We start from the raw sequence: 21,796 nt of genomic DNA on the forward strand, positions 1-21,796 counted from the left end.
ACTGTGGAAGTGTGAACTGTGATCTGAACCAAAATCATTGTATTGAATTTGTGAATAAGGAAAGAAATGCGGAGGAAAGCAGCTGAATGATTTCCCAAGTATTTATAAAAGGGCAAGTAAAACTCCGAAAGGCCAGCTGGGATGATGGCTAAAATGACTTTGATCTGAGTAGAAATTAGGTGCTGTGTGGTAAACTGGGGTACCAACTAGTGCAACCATCTGGGCTATTACATTAAAAGAGGTCAACTACAAGTTGGAAACAGGGAGTTCATGAATTAACAGCCACAAGGACTCCTCATTGTTAATTCATGTTTCAGCATGGTATCCGTGTTAGTCTGTATCAGCAAAAAGAGAGTATCCTGATATTAATGGGTTCCAAACAAAAGACTACCTGCAGTAATAGCAAACTGCCATAAAGAATGACTATTGAAAGATCTAAGACAGTTTCATGGCATAAGTTCCTTTTTTGTTTGTGAACAAAGATCAAGAGAGCTATAGATGAAGTGCAAGTACATTTTTATTCTGGAGACAAAGGTGGACTCAAATGGCAGCTAAATCACTGAAAGATATACAGAGCGCTGAAATAGTTAGAGATTAAATGAAATGATTATCAGGAGAGTTATGAAAAACTGAAAACCTGTATGGAATGGAGACATGATATAAAGGAAGGCTGAAGAATACAACATCTAGAAAGACTAGAAACTAAAGGAAGAGCAAAAGAGAAATGCGCAGGCAGCCATCTCACACTGATATCCACAATGTCTAGTCAAATTGACAAGAAAGAAGAAAATTCCAACGATGAGAGCCCACAGGAGGTAAGTAGCTGCCCCTAAATGGTTAACAACAAGCACTGCATGGCAACCATCAAACAGAAAGAAGCAGCAAGTAATCCTGATTAATGAGTCCATCGTGAGAAATATGCCACAAGATATCTTTGGGCCAGATGAAAACAGGATTGCCTGCCTTTTCCTGGATGTCAGCACAAAATATGTTATAAAATAATGCTTGATATCCTCATGAACTATAGAAAATTCCCAGTGATTGTAATCCATGTGAGAATAAATGACACCTGTGAAGGAATATTTAGTATAATCAAGAATGATTTCAGGAACTGAATTTTGAATTGATGTAGCTTATCTTCTCAGACATTCAGTGTTAAGTAAAAGTGAAAGAGGTATGAGACTGATAGTAAAGACTAACAGTATAAAAAGTGGTGTTTGGATTTAAGGAACAGTTCTTGATGAGAGGTGATTGAATGAATTAGCTGGTCTTCACATGGGTTGTAAATTGGATTCAGATGTGGTATATTGCTTGTTAGACAGGTGTTAAACTAGGTATATGAGAAGAACAGAGAAGATTTTGCATAACTGAAGAAATTTTTCATGTATTCCCAAAACACAAACTCAAAACAAGAAAGAAGATTTAAACTATTTGATTTTTTTAACAGATGCTGAAGAATAAGATAAGTACTGTGCATTAATTAGCATTCAAGTGTCTATGAACAACTATCAGAATATGGGATAAAAACAAGAAAAAGTAGGAGAAATGATGGAGACTATAATCTATTAGATTTAACTAAAACTTGGTGAGATGATTCTCATAACTGGAATGTCAACATAGATAGATACATACCACTTGGATTGAAGAGATCAAAACATTCCTTAAATCTGAAGGCACTCTGAACCTCAATAGACCATTTTAATAGTTGAATTAAGCCTGCACAGGACTATTTTTGCTTTACTAGATTTATTTTCTGACTCCAGCTGAAGTTTGTAACAACTACTTTGAGCAGGGGATTAGACTTGATGACCTCCTGAGGTTTCTTCCAAGCCTAATATTCTATGATTCTGTACTCAGGGCTTTGTGCAAAGTTACAAACTATCCCACAATTCACATATGGCTTTTCAGTTATACATATACACACATTCATGTTCTGGCATTACTGATCAAAATTTTTCTCTTTTAGGTGACTAGCACAGGTGCTAAAATGAGAACTCTGAGAGTGAGATCCTGAGCTAGTATAAACTGGTATAGCTCCATTCTTCAGTTATGTTGATTCACACTATCTGAAGATCTGGCCCACAGTCTGAAACCAGACTCAGACAAACCAGGGTAACTGCTTTTTTATTATGTAAAAATTAACTAATTAATTAAGATCGCTATTTTAATTGTCTAATTTCTTTTCATGCTTTCAAGAAAATGCTTTACATATGCAGCAATTTGGTTGAATTGTCTCTGTCTTCTTGAATCACAAGACTGTGATTCAGAAGATCTGGAGCCAGATCCTCATCTGTTATACGTCAGCGTAGCTCCACTGACTTTCTACCAACTGAGGCTCTGGCCCCAGGAATATATTTCCTGCTCTGCTGTGAAATTGTTATATGATCTCTGGCAAGCTGCATACCCTCTTTCTCTCTGTGCCTTTTTTCCCCATTTGTAAACTGGGAATAATCACACACAGAGGAGGCTTGAATTATATTTGTAAGCAATCTTGAGGGCTTTAAATTGAAGGTACTTTGGAAGTTGTAATCTGATTGTTATTTTTCTCTTTTTGGTCACACAGCAGTGACTGAGGTACCTTTTGAATGTTCTGTGTAATTTGGAGATAACACTAATGTGTCTGTTGCTTAACTTATTTACATGTTCACCTACACTGCAAAAAGCACTATATCTTCATATTAATATATAGTTATGCAGGATTTAATGAACAAGATTGCTTTAGGCTAACAAGTAAGATAGAAGATTCAAGCAGAGAAGAATGCATCTGGATCATCTGCTTATGAGTAAGGGGGGACTAATAGAGAATGTGGGAATAATGAGGAAGCTTAGTACCATTAGCCGTTAATTACTTGCATACACCATAATAATCAACGGGTTCAAAGGCTACAGAAGTACAACACTGAATTAGATAATAAGCACAGCAGATTTGAGAAATCTAGTGAGTAAATTGCAATAGGAGGTAAAATGCAACAATGGGGAAGAATACTAGAATACTTCATCGAGATACAACAGGGCACAATAACCTATGAAGAATCCAAAGTACAAGATGTGGCTAATTTAGCTTCAAGAAGGACTGCTCAATTATCTGAGGTTAAAAAAACCCTACTTGTAACAGCTTACATTCTCTGCTGTATAAATCTCTCTAAACTCTGATTGACCACTTTATGTTCTCTAGGAGCTTTACCAAAATTCCCCGATAAAAATATGCATATAAATCTAAAAAAAAATTTTTAAAAGGAACCATAATCCTCAGATTAGGCAAAATAAATGGTATGAAGCTTGCCAAGTAATAGCTATTTACACAAACACACACACACACACACACGAAGAAAACATTATAAAGGAAATAAAGTAGCTATATTAAAAATTCATGATCGTTCAAAATGTTCATGAAGGAGTCAGATTCTAATCTCAGATGTACAGAGCATATTGCCATTTATATTAATACATATTCTGTTTTGTTCCTGGCAAAGAGAAGATATTTAGTTGCACAGTGAAATTGCTTTATTAGTGCCATGCTCCCTAGAAACAGAAAACAGGACAATTTTTTCTGCCAGGACAATGATCCCCGAGAACATTTCCATGCAAAGAATGACCTGCTCTACTTGCTTTGACTCATACACCCACCAACAACGGCTAATATACAAACCTAACTGTGAAAATTTAAGCAACTTAACAATACATATCTTATGCTCTTGCACCTACAAGTGCAAGTCTTATCATTATCACAACCACTATACACCACAGACCAGACACCATAACTTCTGCACACAGCCCTTTACCAGATTACCTCCCTCACCCTGCACCTACACAAGGAGTTGTGAATGCTGGGTGTAGTAATTGGTTTGGTTTGGAGACCATAGGTTGGTAAAGTGGTGAAGTAATCCAGTTAAAGTGGGTGATGGAAGACTGGCATCCCCAGAGGGGACAGAGTTCATACTGTGGTGCATTGTGGTGACAGAGAGGGACAGTCTTCCCTGCTCTCAGTTCCAGTTGTTCATACCACAGTAGCTGGTGGTAGCCAGCAGGAGTAGGCTTGCAGCCCTGGCAGGTCCATATTTAGTGCAGTGATTTGGAGACAAATGAACGATTGTATCTTAAACTTAAATAATAGTAATAATAATATAATCTGCCTGAGGCTAACAATCATCATGGAAAGTATTAGCCCAAACGATTGAGGTTTGGCAAAATTATAACCAGCTGAAAACAGAGTCTTGTAATAGAAAGTGTTAGGAAAGTTTCTTCTTAGCATGTGTGCAATGTGCCTTAGGTGGCACGTGACCAGGATTAATCACTGAATTTTGTCCACTGGTTGTATCATCAGCTTCCCCAGTCAGGGCCGGGACTGACAGGGAGTGTGACATGAACACATGCAGCACTGCCTTGAGAAGTGTGTCTGCACAGTTATGGCAGAATTAACCTACTGTTAATTCGCTCCGGGAAGGTGGCACAAGCCACAAAAACAAAAAAATCTATGGTGATGATTTGTTAATCATTCAGTTTAGAATAGCCAAACTCTACTGTAGGTAGCTTCCTAGGTAACAGCATTTACGGGTGTTCAGTCTCATAACTCACAGACTTTAAAGCCAGAAGGAACCATCATGATCATCTAGTCTGACCTCCTGCACATTTCAGGCCACAGAACCTCTCCCACCCACTCCTGTAATAGAGCCATAACCTCTGGATGACTTACTGAAATCCTCAAATCATGATTTAAAGACTTAAAGTTACAGATAATCCACCTTTTCCACTATTTTAAACCTGCAAGTGACCCATGCCCCATGCTGCAGAGGAAGGCAAACCACCCCCAACCCCACCCCCAGGGTCTCTGCAATCTGATCTGGGGGAAATTCCTTCCCAACCCCAAAAATGGTGATCAGTTAGATCCTGAGCATGTGGGCAAGACCCCCAGCCAGATACCTGGGAAAGAATTCTCTGCAGTAATTCAGAGTTCTCCCCAATTATTGTCCTATCACCGGCCAATTAAACTTTACATCATCAGGCAGCCAGGCAGAGCTTGTCAAGCTGTCCTGACATGGAAGAGTCCTCAGAGGAATTGTCATGCCAAGGAAATGTATGAGAAGGAATTTTTGAACAAGGTACCTTTAGGATTTGAAGAGTTCTGTGGGAATGTAAAAATTCTGGCTACCATTTTATTTTTGTTTTTATCTCTTAATCCAGTTCTACAGATACTAAAGGGATTTTATGCTGTTTTAATACAAAACAAAGCTTTAAAAATGCTATGAGGATTTGTCATTCTGATTGAGTGAGATCAAGATGGCAACCATGAATGAATGTAGGAGGAATTTTTCAGTTCCTGCAATGGACAAATGCAGAAGAGCTACATATCAGCTCCTCCTTTAAAGAAATGGCAATATCTACTATTAAGTATACTAAATGAGATTAGAATCTGGCCTTAATAATTTCATAGCATATTGGAGTGATATCTTCATATTGTAGCATTCCCACAAAACCATTCAGACATTTTTCTTACATTTAGTGTTTTGCTGAAAGAACTGTATGCTAATAATCTGTTCCAAATACAGCACCATACTAGCACTTATTGTTACTTACTACAAGGTAGTGCAAAATATGCTATGTGAATTTAAAGTGTAATAGTTATTCTCCAGAAAATCCCCATGTCAACACTCTTATTCTGCATAGAGTGCCTTTTTTGCAGTTTAGCTTAATCCACTTCCAAATACACTAGCTATGCTGGGCTACTTCCCCATGTAGACAAGCCTGAGATGAAACTATATTCCACATGGAATATTTTATATTCCCTGATATTGCTAAATAATAAATAAGCTACTATGGGCTAAACTTCTTTCTGCCTCATCTTTGCCATCTATAAAACAGAGTGAATAATGTTCCCTACTACAGATGGGTGTTGTGAAACTAAATTAATTAATGCATGTGAGGTACTCAGAAACTATTGAATGAGAACTTTAGAAATACCTATAACTAAAATGAATGAATAATAAATACATACTTTACAAGTATTAAAAAGAATCTCTGTCAGAATTTTTCAATCAAAGGATTTTCAAGAATTTAACCTTTGTCTCCAATAGAAGCAGAGTTCGGACAGCAGTGAGCACTTTTAAAAATCCCAGCCAAAAATTATGAGCTATTAAAAACCCCTTATATTTATTAATATACTCTGTTTTCTAAATATGACTGTTTCTTTTAGGAAACCGTTCCGTTTTTCTTAGTATTTAAAGATATAAATATACTTCTAGGTAATAAATCTTAGATTAATATATTTGCAAATAATCACAGTATATTGTACAGTATCTTTAATGTATAAATGTACTGCTAAAAAATATACATTGTTTAGTTCTGAACCTGAATGGATTACTGTCTACCTAAGTATAAATGGGAGAATAAATAATATACTGCACACCAATTATACCTCTCAAGATCATAGTAAGCACCCTCAGAATAAGTACGACACATCTTATGGGAACGGAGTAACCTGATTGCATCTTCGCAAAAGAGAGGATACATTGTGTGATCCTTGCTGCCAAAACATAAAGGGTGAACACAATGAAAAGCAACACAAAAATGAGATGAAGACAAACAAACATGAAAAGCAGGAAACTTTCAGCAAATGAAGTAATCATCAAAAATAGAACTCAGCATATACAAACTGAAATGAGAAACAGAGCACTGGTCAACTTAGAAAAATTACTGGAAATAAAAATATGTAAAATAAATTAACATGCAGGTAAGAATATAAAAATATAATTATCACACTTAGGATTTGTCTGTTGTAACCCTAGAGCAAAAAGGCTTATACAGTTTAAATACTATATGTGGCAGATATATTTCTGTTTAGTGTTTATGTTGATTGATTTTAAATAGTTGTCTTTAATAACTTTATTGGAGAGAGACAACTGCAACTATAAAAATGTAGTTTTATTTTTATGTGGTACCAATTTTCAGACTTTTGGGCCTGAAAAATGTAAAAAAAATACATCTTATAAAAATATTATCCTATCCAATTGTCTACCAACTAATAATCCAGACATCAAATTTTTCTAAAAATACATTATTTATTTTGGTACTAAGCACAGTTCTCTGGAATTTTATCTTCTACCACTATACAATGTTGGTACACACAGGTACATGCAGTTATTCACATAGTATCACACAGAGGAAAATATATACCTGGCATCTCTGTGGTGGTGGTCAAAGGACTGAGTATATCGAGAGCCAGGTAGCGTGAGACAATGACTGAAAGCATGACAGAAACAAAAATACAAATATGAAACAATAAAACAAAGAGGGAATAATTTACATCACACAACAGAAACATGAAGGTCAGACGGCTTGTGGATAGAGCATCCATAAAAATATTGCCTGGAAGTACTGAAATAATTACCAACTTTTAAATCTGAAGTATCAAAACTGGGTAAAATACTTAAACATTTTCAAGGAAAAGTTATTAATATTTTGAGAAAACTAGGTTACTTTCCTGTAATGAAAGTTTTCAGTTTGTTTCTTCCACAGATTACTCCATATAATTGGATCATGCATAGCATGGCTATGTGGGACTTCAGAAGATGATAAAAAATAAGGTGTTTTTTAAAATGTTGATTGTTAAGACTCTATGTGTAACATGGAAACAAAGCATTCACTATAAATCCAAAGTCCAATGAACCATCTTCCATTTCTCAGGTAGCTTCCATTTAAAAGAAGAATGAAGACTCTCATACAAACAGAGATGCTGGAAGCAAATATATAACTATAAAGGAGACAAGTTCTGAAAATTCCAGTTACAGACCAATAACCCAGTTTTCACTTTCATAACATCCATCCATAGATAGCAAATCTAAGAGGCTAATAAGCAATATCCACTAGTATATAATGGTATTTCTAGTTAAAGAGAAATGAAAGAGTAGCCCTACCAAAGTAGATGTGCTAATCTAATAATATTGTTTTTAAAAGTTGGTCCAAAGACTGTGTGGAAATCTTTTACAAATTATATGACTGGAATCTAATGAACACAGCTTCCAAAAAGGGAGAAGAATCCAAGAAGCATCCAAGCCTTCTAAAATCTTCCTGATTCTAATGCAGCCCAGATCTAGGTCCTGACATTTCTCTTTGGAAAGAGAATCAATTATCAGGATGAAAGATTTCTTCCAAAACTACAATCTGACTGCCATTAAAGTTTGTAGTTCACAATGTGAAGAGTTACAATGACAAAAAAGTAAATCTTTCATTCAAATGATTCCGAGTACTGCAAGATGAGGATTCTGGGCAGAGAACTTTAGCTATGGCTGGCCTTCCCTCTAGCCATAGCTACCTCCACTTCGTACTTCTAATGTGAAGTGTGGGAGGAGTTGGCATGGTCTTTGAAGTAGTTATACATTTTCTTTATCAACTTAGAAGCAGCTGGTCAAAAATAGGCTGCAAGGACATGGCAACTCTACTTGGTCAGGGATTCCTTGCCTAGGTATCTCTTGACTGTAGCCTTTTGTACCTTCCTGTACAAAATTTAACTCAATATCAGCTGCCTTGGATGGCTTCTGCAAAAACTGGAGAAAAGTAGAAACATCCTCTTTGCCATTGCTATGTTGGTGTTTCGCACAGAAAACGTGAATTTAGTATCAGATGAGTCCTGCAGACCAGTGGCTCTCAATCTTTTCCAACTACTATACCCCTTTCAGGAGTCTGATTTGTCTTGTGTACCCCCAAGTTTCGTCTCACTTAAAAACTACTTGCTTACAAAATCAGGCATAAAAATACAAAAGTGTCACACACACTATTACTGAAAAATAGCTTACTTTCTCATTTTTACCATATCATTATAAAATGAATCAATCGGAATATGAATATTGTACTTACATTTCAGTGTATAGTATATAGAGCAGTACAAACAAGTCATTGTAAGACACTTTAGTTGTACCGACGTCGCTAGTGCTTTTTATGTAGCCTATTGTAAAACTAGGCAGATATCTAGATGAGTTGATGTATCTGCTGGAAGACCTTTGCATACCTCCAGGGGTCCACATACCTGTGATTGAGAACCACTGCCCCAGACCATCAGTCCCAAGCAGCAGCTCTGGTCATCTAATCCTCAGCCTGCCCCCTCCAAACCATCTGGAAGTGTCATCTGGATGGGGAGGCATAGTGTGTCACCAGACCTTTGGAAACTGGCTATGCTGCAGTCTTTGGCATAAGAAGCACTGACATGAAGTCCTGAATTTCCTATCCCAAGATCACCAACTTTTAAGACACAATCATTAGTCTTGGTGCAAAGAGCACTCTCTTTTCTGAGAGACATCCCTGTAGAGACAGGGAGAGAACAATGCCTTACTGTGGCCATCATTGCAATCTCACAGAGAACTAGGAGCAGGCACTGACCAGAATCCTCCTCTTCCTCCTCTCTACTTTGAGCACATGGGTGGTAGGAAGGGAAATCCTTCATCCTCAGTACAAAACTGTGGATTCAAGGCCTTCAACAGGGGAATATCTCTGTCTTATCCAATGAGCTGGGGCCCTACTATTGAGAAGCCAAATGCTTCACGGCACCTGTAGCTGAGCGTGTTACTCCACCTGGTACTTCAATAAGCAAGTTGCCCACCTGGTCTTATGAGAAGAGAGTGTGGTCTGCATCAGTATAAGTAATACCTTACACTAGACTTACATGAATATCCAAGGTGTTCTTCAAAGTGGGTATGAAAACGCTGCTCACATTGGTGGACATCTGCAAGCAAACTTGCTGACCCTACACACCATGGTCAATTCAAAGACAGAGGACACACAGAACATGGCTGTCCATCTTAGACACAGTTCTGCTGCACTAACATGATTCAAAGTTTATTTCTTTCTTTCTTGACATATATTAAAAGGAAAAGTTGGGTGGTGGAAATGAACAACAAAAATATTTCACACCAAGAATATGTAGTAGGAGTCAATGTTCCAAGAAGCCTACTAAACACAAGGTGCTGGAAAACCATAACTTAGGTGCTAGTAGGTTGATAAAAATAAACGGGTACATTGACACACTAACAGGAAATTGCATTTTTAAACAATTCAAGAAGATGCAAAAGCATGGAGGCTAGTACTGAAACATCTGGGCAGGTGCAGATGCACAGAGGAAAAGCAAATAGTTGAGCAAGCACCAAAATGCTGAGGTGGAAGCTGAAGCACCAAGACACAAATGTTGAAGTGCCACAAAATGCTCTTGACAATTTAGGCAACTGACCAGACTGGCTGGAATCTAGGGAGTCATTTGCAAAGGATACTAGAGAATGTATGGAAGAGCTGGAGCAATGCAGAGGCACAGTGACAGGAAGGTCCTTTGCTGACTCCCAGTCAAGAAGAAACCCACTGGAATGTTCAGAAGGAAGCACTGATGCCCAGCAGGGGATGATGTGCAACAGTAGGGCCATGTCTCATTCTCTCCCCGCTACTGCTGTCTGCAGCAGGAGTAAAACTTCTTTAAGAACTAAAGAAGAACCACTGGTCTTAGGTAAGGCGCTAAGATTCAGGACTGAAAATCCTCACAGATAGTCTGTTTAGAGAAGATAATTTACAGTAGAACTTCAGAGTTATGAACAGCTGAGTTACAAACCGATCAGCCAACCACACACCTCATTTGGAATCAGAAGTATCCAATCGGACAGCAGCAGAGACAAAAAATAAAAAAGCAAATAAACTACAGTATCGTGGTAACACAGTACTAAAAGTGAAATAAGAAAAAAGATTTGACAAAAAAGATTTGTGCTTCTTTCATTTAAATTAAGATGGTTAAAAGTAGCATTTTCTTCTGCTACTAATTATGAGCAACCTCCATTTCCAAGGTGATCATAACTCTGAGGTTTTACTGTACTTTCGCATGCTGAAGACCTGACTTCAGTAATTGCTGACAAAGAATAAGACACGATGCTTGTAATCATCTTACCCCATTTCGAGGTTATGTATGGGTTATGACATATTGGAGAATTGTCTGAAATCAGCAAGATGAAAATCAATAAAGACAAGTGCAAAATACAGTATTTAAGAAGGAAAAATCACATGCACAAATACAAAAGAGGGAATAACTGCCTAGACAGTTGTACTGCTGAAAAGGCTCCAGGGGTTATAGTAAATCACAAACTGACAATAAGCCAACAATGTGACTCAGTTACAAGGAAGGCTAATATCATTCTGGGGTTTACTAACAGGAGTGTTACATTAGACAAGGGAGGTAACTGTCCCACTCTACTCAGCAATGGTGAGTCCTCAGTTAAGTACTGTGTCCAGTTCTGGGTGACCAAGTTTTAGGAAGGATGTGGACAAGTTGGAAAGAGTCCAGAGGATAGAAATAAAAGTGATAAAAGGTTTAGAAAACCCAACCTACGAGGAAAGGTTAAAAAATGGGCATGTTTAGTCTTGAGAAAAGACTGACTGAACAGACATTCTAGGCTTGAAAGTGACACAGAGAGAGACTGACAGTCCTGGAATTTCCTTGACTGGAGGAGGGTGATCAGTCAGCAACATGAACAAATATGTTATGCTGCCACAATGACCATGGTGAACACATGTTGACACTGTCAGGCTAAGTCTAAAAAAAAATTGGCTTGATTGTATGGCAGCATGACAACCAAAAATGGTATTTATGAACATTTGGTTAAACTAGTATAAAAATGCACAGAAGTGATGTATTAAATACACTCGTAAACACCTGAAGTCTAATATGCTCACAGATCCTTTACAAATTACTAATGATCACATTTGAAGAATAAATGGTCAGTAAAAAACATTTAAAGAAATTAACTTTGTGAATAACTTGTTTCTAATAAATCTTCCTTAGTTCTACCATAAATAGGCAAGGGTAACTTTAACTGATTCTACTCTTTCAAAGTTTTACACTCTCTTATAAAAATTAAAATACTTAAAAACTGTTTGAGTACAGCAACTTCACAGCATACAGCAACTTCACAGATGAATAAAATAAAGATAGAAAAAGAGAAAAAAGAGATGTGGCTGGCAATGAATAATTAAATACTTGCTGTGGAACATGTTTTGAATTTTAATATTTTTCTCTGGAAAAAAGAACAAAAAATGCAGAATAATGCCTAGGTTTGATTTTAGAGGCATAAAGGATAAGCAAGACAGCAATAACTGTTGTTACATAACAGTCAGGTTGATTTATGGATAACGTTGAGGAAAAAAAAGGAAAAATAGCATTAAATATGGTCATGCCCTCCAGAATCAGTTTAAGCAAACATCCCTTTATGCTTTTTTGCTACAAGATCTTTCCAGTGAGTGCCTGTGTTTTCACTCAGACCAGAGCACTAACTGTTCAGATGTCTATTTCAATTTCTGAAGGCCAGAGTGGATAAAACTCGATTTTTCCAGTTCAGTACCAGTCTTATCAAGGTGATTTTTTTTTTCCAGTAACACTGTTCAGAAGCATGGACAAAGTCATACATCAGGCACTAGTCTTTCATCTCAGGAATCTCATTTTGGCAGTTTTACCTTACTTTGTAACAGGCAATAACCCACATCACAAACTTACTACATATAATACAGTGCAATGCAGCATGATTTGCAAGTCTCAGGAGAGACTCATGACTAAGCCTGCATAAAAACTAAACTGTCTTTCACCTCACAGGACTTGGTTTGTCTGCCAAGAGAATGCCACATCATTATATCTTATTTTTATCAAGATGGAGTATACTGCAGGCTACTATCCCATTAGAAAGTGACATGAAATAGATTTTGCAGATTTTCAAAATCATGTTCCCATATCAGTAAAAACATAGTGTGCACTAACATTGTAAAAGCCCACCCTAGACAGGCAGGCCAATTTGATCAGAAATACAGAAAAATAAATACCTTTGGAACTGTTTTTTTTTCTAAATATATGTATTTCTCACTTGTTATGTTTCTAATAATAAGTGATTGGGCATTAATCAGACAGACATCCATTGAAGGAGGCCCTTGCAGTACCATAGGATATTTTACACAAATATTTGCCAGGTTCCCATTCTGATAAAGGACATGGATACAATATGCTATCAGCCACAACGTAAGCTTTAAAAAGTAGATGCTCCTCAGCTATATGAGGTTAGCTGAAATAATGCATGAGATCTTTGTGCTCACTACTTTCTAAACACATATGAATGCATAGTCATCATCCAAAAGAGCTTAGAATCTAAGGCCCCAATCCTGAAAATTACAATTGCTGCATCCATGCAGAGCCCTACCATTGTCTGGCTATGCTGAAAGAATGACAGGAGACATTAGATATGGGTTTAAACTTCATTATTAGACAGACGTTTGGGACTAACCCAGTGGATAAAATGTGTACAGTGCAGGTACAAAATGTATGTCCCTCCAGCAGATTCACTGCCAGGACCTTACCAATTCCAGCCAATTTTCGGGGGGAGGAGAGCTTCCACAGCTCCTATTTATCCAGGTCCCTCCAGCAATTCCCTTGCCAGGAGCTTACCGACCATCCCCCCTTGTAGGAGAGGTTAAGGTGGACTATAATGATGGGGGGTTGGCTCCCTGCTGTACCAATCATAGGAGTCCCCAACTGCCCCCAGCTTGTTCAATTACCAAGCACCTCTCCTTAATTCCTTTTCCAAGCCATGTTTCCGTTCTTTTGTGCCTTAATTTATGGATTACCTGCACTGAACATCCACTATACACTTAAATAAGGAGTTGTGACATATGGCCTACCACCCATAATGCTATGCATGAACAGAGCCCACCTGAACCTGCTGCGAGGAAGGCAAAAAATCCCCTACTGCACCTGGCCAATACGGTGGTAATGGAAAAATTCCTTCCCAGCCCCCCTTAGTGCAGTGGCTACCGTAATGTCCACAGCAGATATAGCTAAACACCTGGAATATTTGTGATCTAATTAGGGAGGGAAGGTGAGTGCTGCCCAGCCTGCTCCAAGTGATGGGGGGGGGGCAGGCCCAGACTGACCTTTTTAAACCCCTCTTAGGTGGTGAGTCATCCACCATGCTGACTGCTCTTCCAGCAGTTTTACATCTCCCCTCCTCCCCCAAGCCAGAAAGCATTGCCTTCTTCTCCCGGCCAGCCAGACAAACCCCTCCCTGCTTAAAGTGCAGGGTGATGAGTTTCAATGGGGCTATGCTTGGGTGCAGTAAATTGCAGGACAGGGCCCTAACAGAAAATTAACAATTAAAATAACTTACAGTGGAGGATGAGACTAAAACACACATGCAGATTTCTCAGGGTAATGGACAGCATACATCTGAGTGGTTCATGCTCTCAATTTAGCGGTGGGGATGTTTATTACACAGTCTATCTCCTCCTACAAAGTAATTACTAGTTGCCTCTATCATTAAATGTTAGGCATTCTAATTTTACGGTCACTGATAACTTCTAACTATTTGTAATAGATAGATACACCGGAATGTGTTTCTGATTTTTTTCAGGGCATCATTACATAAATTAAAATGTCTTTTTCCTCACTTGCCACATCACAGTCATCATCTTGACAGTCCTCCTTCTGAGGAAGTCAAGCAGATTACTGGCTTTCTCCAACCCATATAATAAACTGCTGTTAAAACATGATCAATAAAATGTACATAGTAACTTGGAAGGATAATGAAATTCATTGTGCATTGTTCATTTATTAGATGGTTGTGCTTTATACTATTAAAACATGGTATTAGATTAAGGAGAATACAATATTTAAAGGTTTAAAAGTGGTAGCCGTGTTAGTCTGTATCAGCAAAAAGAATGAGGAGTACTTGTGGCACCTTAGAGACTAAGGTCATCAAATTTAATTATAGTTTAACTCTGTCATCAAGACTACATGCCAGTGTGTCTATTAAAATTCAGTAAATCAAAAAAGGAATATTGGCCTTTAATTAAGATATATAAACATGCCTTTTATAATAATTAATGTTTTAAAGGATTAATCATAGAATCATAGAACCATAGGAGGGATCACGAGCATCATCTAGTCCATTCCTCTGCCAAGATGCAGGATTTGTTGTGTCTAAACCAGCCAAAGCAGATGGCTATCCAGCCTATGGTGACCAGATGTCCCAATTTTATAGGGGCAGTCCTGATATTTGGGGATTTTTCTTATCTTATTTTTCTTATATTGGTGCCTATTACCCCCCACACTCTGTCCCAACTTTTCATACTTGCTATCTAGGCACCCTAATTCCAGCCTCCTTTTGAAAACCTACAGTGAAGGAGCTTCCACAACCTCCGTATTCAGTCTGTTTCATTGTCCTACTGTTCTTACACTTAGGAAGTTTTTCCTGAGATTTAATTTAAATCTGCTATGCTGTAGTTTGAACCCGTTGCCTCTTGTCTTGCCTTCTGTGGCAAGAGAGAACAACTTTTCTCCATCTTTCTTATGGCAGCCTTTCAAGTATTTGAAGATCATGATCATGTCCCCCCTTAATTTTTTCTTTTCTAAACTAAACATACTCAGTTCCTTCAGCCTATGCTCATATGGCTTCCATTCCATCCCTTTGATCATTTTCGTTGATCCTTTCCAGTTTCTTACATCTTTTTTATACAGTGGTGACCAAAATTGGACACAGTATTCCAACTAAGGCCTAACCAGCCCCAAGTAGAGTGGACTATTACCTCCTGTGACTTGCATGCCATTCCTCTGTTAATGCAACCTAAACTGGCATTTGCTTTTTTTGCAACAGCATCACATTGTAGACTCATGTTCAAGTTGTAATAAAATAAATCACATTTCAGTGGTTGAGCGCTAAGGATTCAGACTACATCCAGGCAGAAAAAAGTCTATGTCTTCTTTGGTGCTTTGTTGGTATTTTGTTTTTCAGTTCTGAGTATTAATTTTTCAGGGAACATTTACATTATCATTAGACTTGAAAGTGGTAAGAGAGTCTTGTCTGTGGTGTCAGCTAGGAAGATGTTCCTTCTGTATCACTAACAGTGAAGAATGTCAGAATTACTGCATTTTATGAAAAATATATATCACTTGGTTTCCCTACTCACTTTTGTATTGTGTTCTACTAGGACTGATTGGGTTAATTTCTTCTTTGGGGCAGAGGAATAAGAGATGGATGTTGGTCATGTAGGCATGTCTAGGTAAGTATGAACAAACTACCAAGAACTGTCAACATATGAATGGAGTTACCCTCAGACATACAATAGAAGATCAGGAACCAGAACCGTTTTACTTGTAACACCTGGCAGCTGAGGGAGGCAAAATATGTGAAAATAATATGACTAGATCTTGAAATAAATGACTAAGGTGTCAGAAAACTGTTGTAAAAACTCTGCTTCCCAGAGCAGAGAGAGAGATGGCATCCTGGACATTTTGGGCCAGAGTGGCAGGTAGTTCTGCCACCATGGGTGTAGTGGATCCACTACAAAAGTGGATCCACTTTAGGCCTTGCACTAAAGAGGTATACTCTCTGAGAGTCTGTATAAAAGCTGTACATAAGCTCTCAGTGTGGATCCATGACACAAGCATTCTTATATTCCTTAGGGCTGCCAGCAGCTCCAAGGAGAAAACCACAGTACTATGATGTTCTTGTCTTAGCTTCATGGAATAGAGCAAAGAGTATATTATTTTACATTCTCTTAGGAAGTTTTCTGTCCTCAGAACTCTCATCTACATCACTTACAGTCTGGATTGAACGAGATGTGGGAAGTGTTTTAGAAGGTGAGAGATTCTACCAGGCATACTTAAGTATATTTTATTTACCTCTGATTCAGGAAGTGAAAGATGACAGTTCTGGGGAAGTGGTCTTGAGAGGTGTTTTGTAGATTTTGGGTGAAGTCTTTAAATATGCATTTTAATATGGCTAAATGTAAAACTATATATTTAGGAACAAAGAACGTAGTCCATACTTACAGGATGGGGGACTCTATCCTGGAAAGCAGTTACTCTGAATAAGATTTGGGGGTCATGCTGGATAAGCAGCTAAACATGGGATCCCAGTGTGATGCTGTAGCCAAAAGAGCTAATGCAATCTTGGGATATATAAACAGGGGAATCTCGAGTAGGAATAGAAAAGTTATTTTATATTTGCATTTGGCACTAATGTGTTTGCTGCTGGAATATTGTGTCCTGTTCTTGTGCCCACAATTCAGTTAGGATGTTGATAAATTGAAGATGGTTCAGAGAAGAGCGGTGAGAATTACTAAACGTTTAGAAAACATGATTTATAGTGATAGACTCAAAGAGCTCAATCTATTTAGCTTAACAAAGAGAAGGTAAAGAGGTGACTTGATTACAGTCTATAAGTATCTACATGGAAAACCAATAATCAGCTCTTCGGTCTGGCAGAGAAAGGTACAACATGACCCAATGGCTGCAGGTGGAAGCTAGACAAATTCAGACTGGAAATAAGGCTTAAGTTATTAACGGTGAGAGTAATTAATCACTGGAACAATTTACCAAAGGTTGAGGGGGATTCTCCATCACTGACCATTTTTAACTTTACATTTGGATGTTTTTCTAAAAGATATGCTCTAGAACAGAAGTGCGCAAACTACAGCCCATGGGACAGTCCTGCCTGCCTCTTGAGCTCCCAGTCGGGAAGGCTAGCCAGCCCCCGGCTCCTCCCCTGCTGTCCCCCCTCCCCTGCAGCCACGTGGGCAGTGCTCTGGGCAGTGGGGTAGCACACTCCTGCCAAGCAGAGCAGCAGCATGTCTAGCTCTGGCCGGGAGGAGCGGCTGCCAGAAATGCTGCTCTGAGCGGCATGGTAAGGGGCCAGGGCCTGGGGTTGGATAAAGGGTGGGGGTTCCCAGGTGGCAGTCAGGGGATAGGGGGCGGTTGGATGGGGCGGAGGTTCTGCCAGGGGTGGCAGTCAGGGGACAGGGAACAGGGGGCGTTGGATAGGCATGGGGTCCCGGGGGGCCTGTCAGGGGGAGGGGGTGTGGATAGGGGTCAGGGGACTGGAAGCTGGGGGGGTGGATGGGGGTGGGGTCCCGGGGGGGCAGTTAGAGGCGGGGAATCCCGGGAAGGGGCGGTTAGGGGACAAGGCGCAGGGGAGGTTGGATGGGTCGGGAGTTCAGAGGGAGGCAGTCAGGGGACGGGAAGTGGGGGGGGTGGAAGGGGGTGGGGCCAGGCTGTCTGGGGAGGCACAGCCTTCCCTACCCAGCCCTCCATACAGTTTTGCCACCCCAGTGTGGCCCTCGGGCCAAAAAGTTTGCCCACCCCTGCTCTAGAACATCAGTTCTCAAACTATGGGGCAGTCCTCCCAAAGGGGGCGTGGAAATGTGTCAAGGGAGGTGCGATGTTTTTGACGTGAACTATGACTATATAGATCATTGTTGTAACCAGAATCCTATGGTTGCACCAGGTCTTGTACAGAGGAGGTCAAGTGGGATATCTATGGAAAGATTGTAGTTTGCTTGTTATGATTATGCTGTCTGTATGTGTGTATCATTTTTGTATTTGAAGTTATGAATATTGCCTATGTACTTGTGTTTGATTCTAAGTAGCCTCAGTGAAGCATTTGGTCAGCTTCTTGAGAAAGGACTATTCTCAGTAAGTGCCCAGTCAAGAAACACTTAACTGACAATGGACTTTGAGAGATGCCAATCCACATTTGAGCTCTTCTGGGAACGTTCAAACTAACATGTAAACAATGGTGTCGGCCTGCAAAAAGCTGAATCATTCATGGACATGGGACTTGCCCAGGTGGCTACAAACTCCATCTTGTTGCTGTGATTTTGCACAGGAGAACAAAGGGGTTTCCGTCCACAAGAGAAAGAATATAAAAGGCCCAGGAAACCCCTCCATTTTGTCTTCAGCTGGCTCAAGAGATGGCCTCTCCACCCCCAAGAGATGCCTGAAAGAAACTCTAACAAAGGACAGTAACTATGGGGCAGTGAGTGATTCATAGAATCATAGAATAATAGAATATCAGGGTTGGAAAGGACCTCAGGAGGTCATCTAGGCCAACCCCCTGCTCAAAGCAGGACCAATCCCCAACTAAATCATCCCAGCCAGGGCTTTGTCAAGCCTGACCTTAAAAACTTTGAAGGAAGGAGATTCCACCACCTCCCTAGGTAATGCATTCCAGTGCTTCACCACTCTCCTAGTGAAAAAGTTTTTCCTAATATCAAACCTAAACCTCCCCCACTGCAACTTGAGACCATTGATTGCTGGACCCAGACTAGGAAGGAGTCCAGTCTGTGAAAGAAGCTTATTGGAACATCTCTGAGGGTGAGATTTTATCTATAATCAGTTTCTTAATGTATTAGGCTTAGACTTGCATGTTTTGTTTTATTTTGTTTGGTAACTTACTTTGTTCTGTCTGCTATTACTTGGAACCACTTAAATCCTACTTTTTATGTTTCAAAATATATGGTCATCTCATGCTCTGGGGGTCTCTAAACCTCTGACTGCTAGAAGCTGGACTGCATGACATGGGATGGATCACTCGATAAATTGCCCTGTTCTTTTCACTCCCACTGAAGCATCTGGCACCAGCATCTAGGCTAGATGGACCATTGGTTTGACACAGTATGGACGTTCTTATGTTCTTAATACATTGTATTTCATATGATTTTTTTTAACCTCTCAGCCATTCCAATTCATGTTTTCCTTCCAATCAGTAAGTCAACTTGTCTTATACAGTGACAGAAAGGATGTGGACAAATTGGAGAGTCCAGCGGAGGGCAACGAAAATGATTAGGGGCACATGATTTATGAGGAGAGGCTGAGGGAACTAGGCTTATTTAATCTGCAGAAAAGAAGAGTGAGGGGGGGATTTGAAAGCAGCCTTCAGCTACCTGAAGGGAGGTACCAAAGAGGATGGAGCTCAGAGGTGGCAGATGACAGAACAAGGAGCAGTAGTCTCAAATTGCACTGGGGCAGTCTAGGTTGGCTATTAGGAAAAACTATTTCACTAGGCGGGTGGTGAAGCACTGGAATCGGTTACCTAGGGAGGTGGCGGAATCTCCATCCTCAGAGGTTTTTAAGGCCTGGCTTGACAATGCCCTGGCTGGGATGGTTTAGTTGGGGTTGGTCCTGGTTTGAGCAGGGGGTTGGACTAGATGACCTCCTTAGGTCTCTTCCAACTCTAATCTTCTATGATTCTCTGATAGTAGCAGTGTAGCCCCTTAATGTCAGATATGCTAGCTCAACTCTAAGATGAACCAGAAAATGAGCAAGCCACATGGAGGGAAGAGTGTTCACTCCCACAGTTTAGCCAGGTAATGAAGAGTAGCTTGAGGTGGGGAGACAAACTTATGCAGATTAATCCCATTTCCCAAGCAGTCCTAAACAGACCACAATTCCCACAGATCTATGCAGGTAAATGCAGCCCTACGCATTCATATTTTTTTCAAAACAATAGTAGTGCAAAGTATGCATTTAGCTATTTACAGTTATATGTGAGACAAACTCAGGACAATTTTGGCAGCAAGAAGGAAGGTTATAACTGTACAAAAATATAGCAGTTTTCCTTCCTCTGAACTTTACCCTACTACTCAGCATGGTCAGGAGCTGATCACACTCATGAATTCTATGAGGAACTTTGAAACAGACACTTCCCTGCTATATCTGGCAAAGTTGTATATTATTCAAAAGTAAATAAGCATTTCCAGCAGGAGTAGTGCAATACCAAGAAAGTAAGAAATCAGATCCAGGAATGAAATCCTGGCTCCTCTGAAGTCAGTGGGAGTTTTGCCACTGACTTCAGTGGAACCAAGATTTCACCCCACGAATTTAGTGTGAACAGATAAAGACGATAGGAGACAAGGAGAACATCTGAAATATGTTCAATACTATTGTTTTGATTCTTTAATTACCTTCCCATTCACATTCCTGCTGCTAGGTATGCAAAAGAATATAAACTGTGAAAGGTTTTGGACTATTCTTTTTCTTCCCCTATATAATAGTTCACAGCCAATAATACTTTAGAGAAAGTATTTCACAACAGAAACTTCAATGGTTGAAAGTTTGGGTTATACTGCAACGACACATGATAGGATACATTTATGGTTGGTTGGTTTGTTTTTAAATACATAACAGTATATAAAGTATTTCTTTGGAGAGGGAAAAAACAAGAAAAATAATTCTTCAAGTGTTGCCACATATGAAAGTTCAAGAAAGTCATAAAAATAAGCATAAAATAAAAAAATTATTAATCTTCAACCTTACAGATCTAATGAGCCACTCTGTCAGCTACTGAAGTTCCAGAGTGCCATAAACTAAGAAACATCATCCTGAGTATCTACTGCCATGTTTGCCATGTATGTAATTTTGATGTCATTTATTAGATAATCCGTCTTTACTAATAATCTGCAAAAATATTAATTTGGCATACAGCAACTACATAAATGCCCACAATGTATGATAAGTGAAGATGGGAAAATATATCTGTATTGCTCATTGGTATCTGAAAAAAACAAATTCTACAGTATTTAGCAATATTGCCTGTATAATTGTGATAGGTATATTGCCATCTTGACGCACAAAACGTAGTCAAGTGCAGGAGTATTTTAAAACTAAGGGAGACAAATGCTTTCTCTTTTTGTTTTATGACCCAAAGTCATGGTGGCAAGCACCTCGTCCCTTTTTTTTTTTTTAACTGAAGGCAGAAGATACCTCAGGTAATATAGCAAAATGAGCTACACTAGCCAACTATAAACTGTATCTCACTTCTAATTCATTAAAATTCAGATAGGTTGATATGTCTCTGCTCACGATTTATGAAGCCCTGTTCGGCAGAAACCTTTCTGTCATGGTGAGATGTGCATTCTAAACACACAAGGCCCAATTCTGATCTCAAAGAATGGCAAAGCAGTTTATTTTAAGGGTAAATGGCTCATAAAGTTAAGAACAGATAAGAACTGTGCCATATTC

At 39.2% G+C, this 21,796-nt stretch overlaps 1 protein-coding gene across 3 annotated transcripts in view; it reads right to left on the reverse strand.

Moving 5' to 3' along the window:
• The window catches only part of RIMS2 (regulating synaptic membrane exocytosis 2), a gene marked incomplete at its 5' end in the record, with an annotated part of 744,128 nt that overhangs the window by 197,173 nt on the left and 525,159 nt on the right, over nucleotides 1-21,796 (reverse strand). The gene's annotated exons all lie outside the window — the stretch shown is intronic.

This window comes from Lepidochelys olivacea, assembly GCF_965140295.1.
Source record: "Lepidochelys olivacea isolate rLepOli2 genome assembly, chromosome: 2".
NCBI classification, from domain to species: Eukaryota; Metazoa; Chordata; order Testudines; family Cheloniidae; genus Lepidochelys; species Lepidochelys olivacea.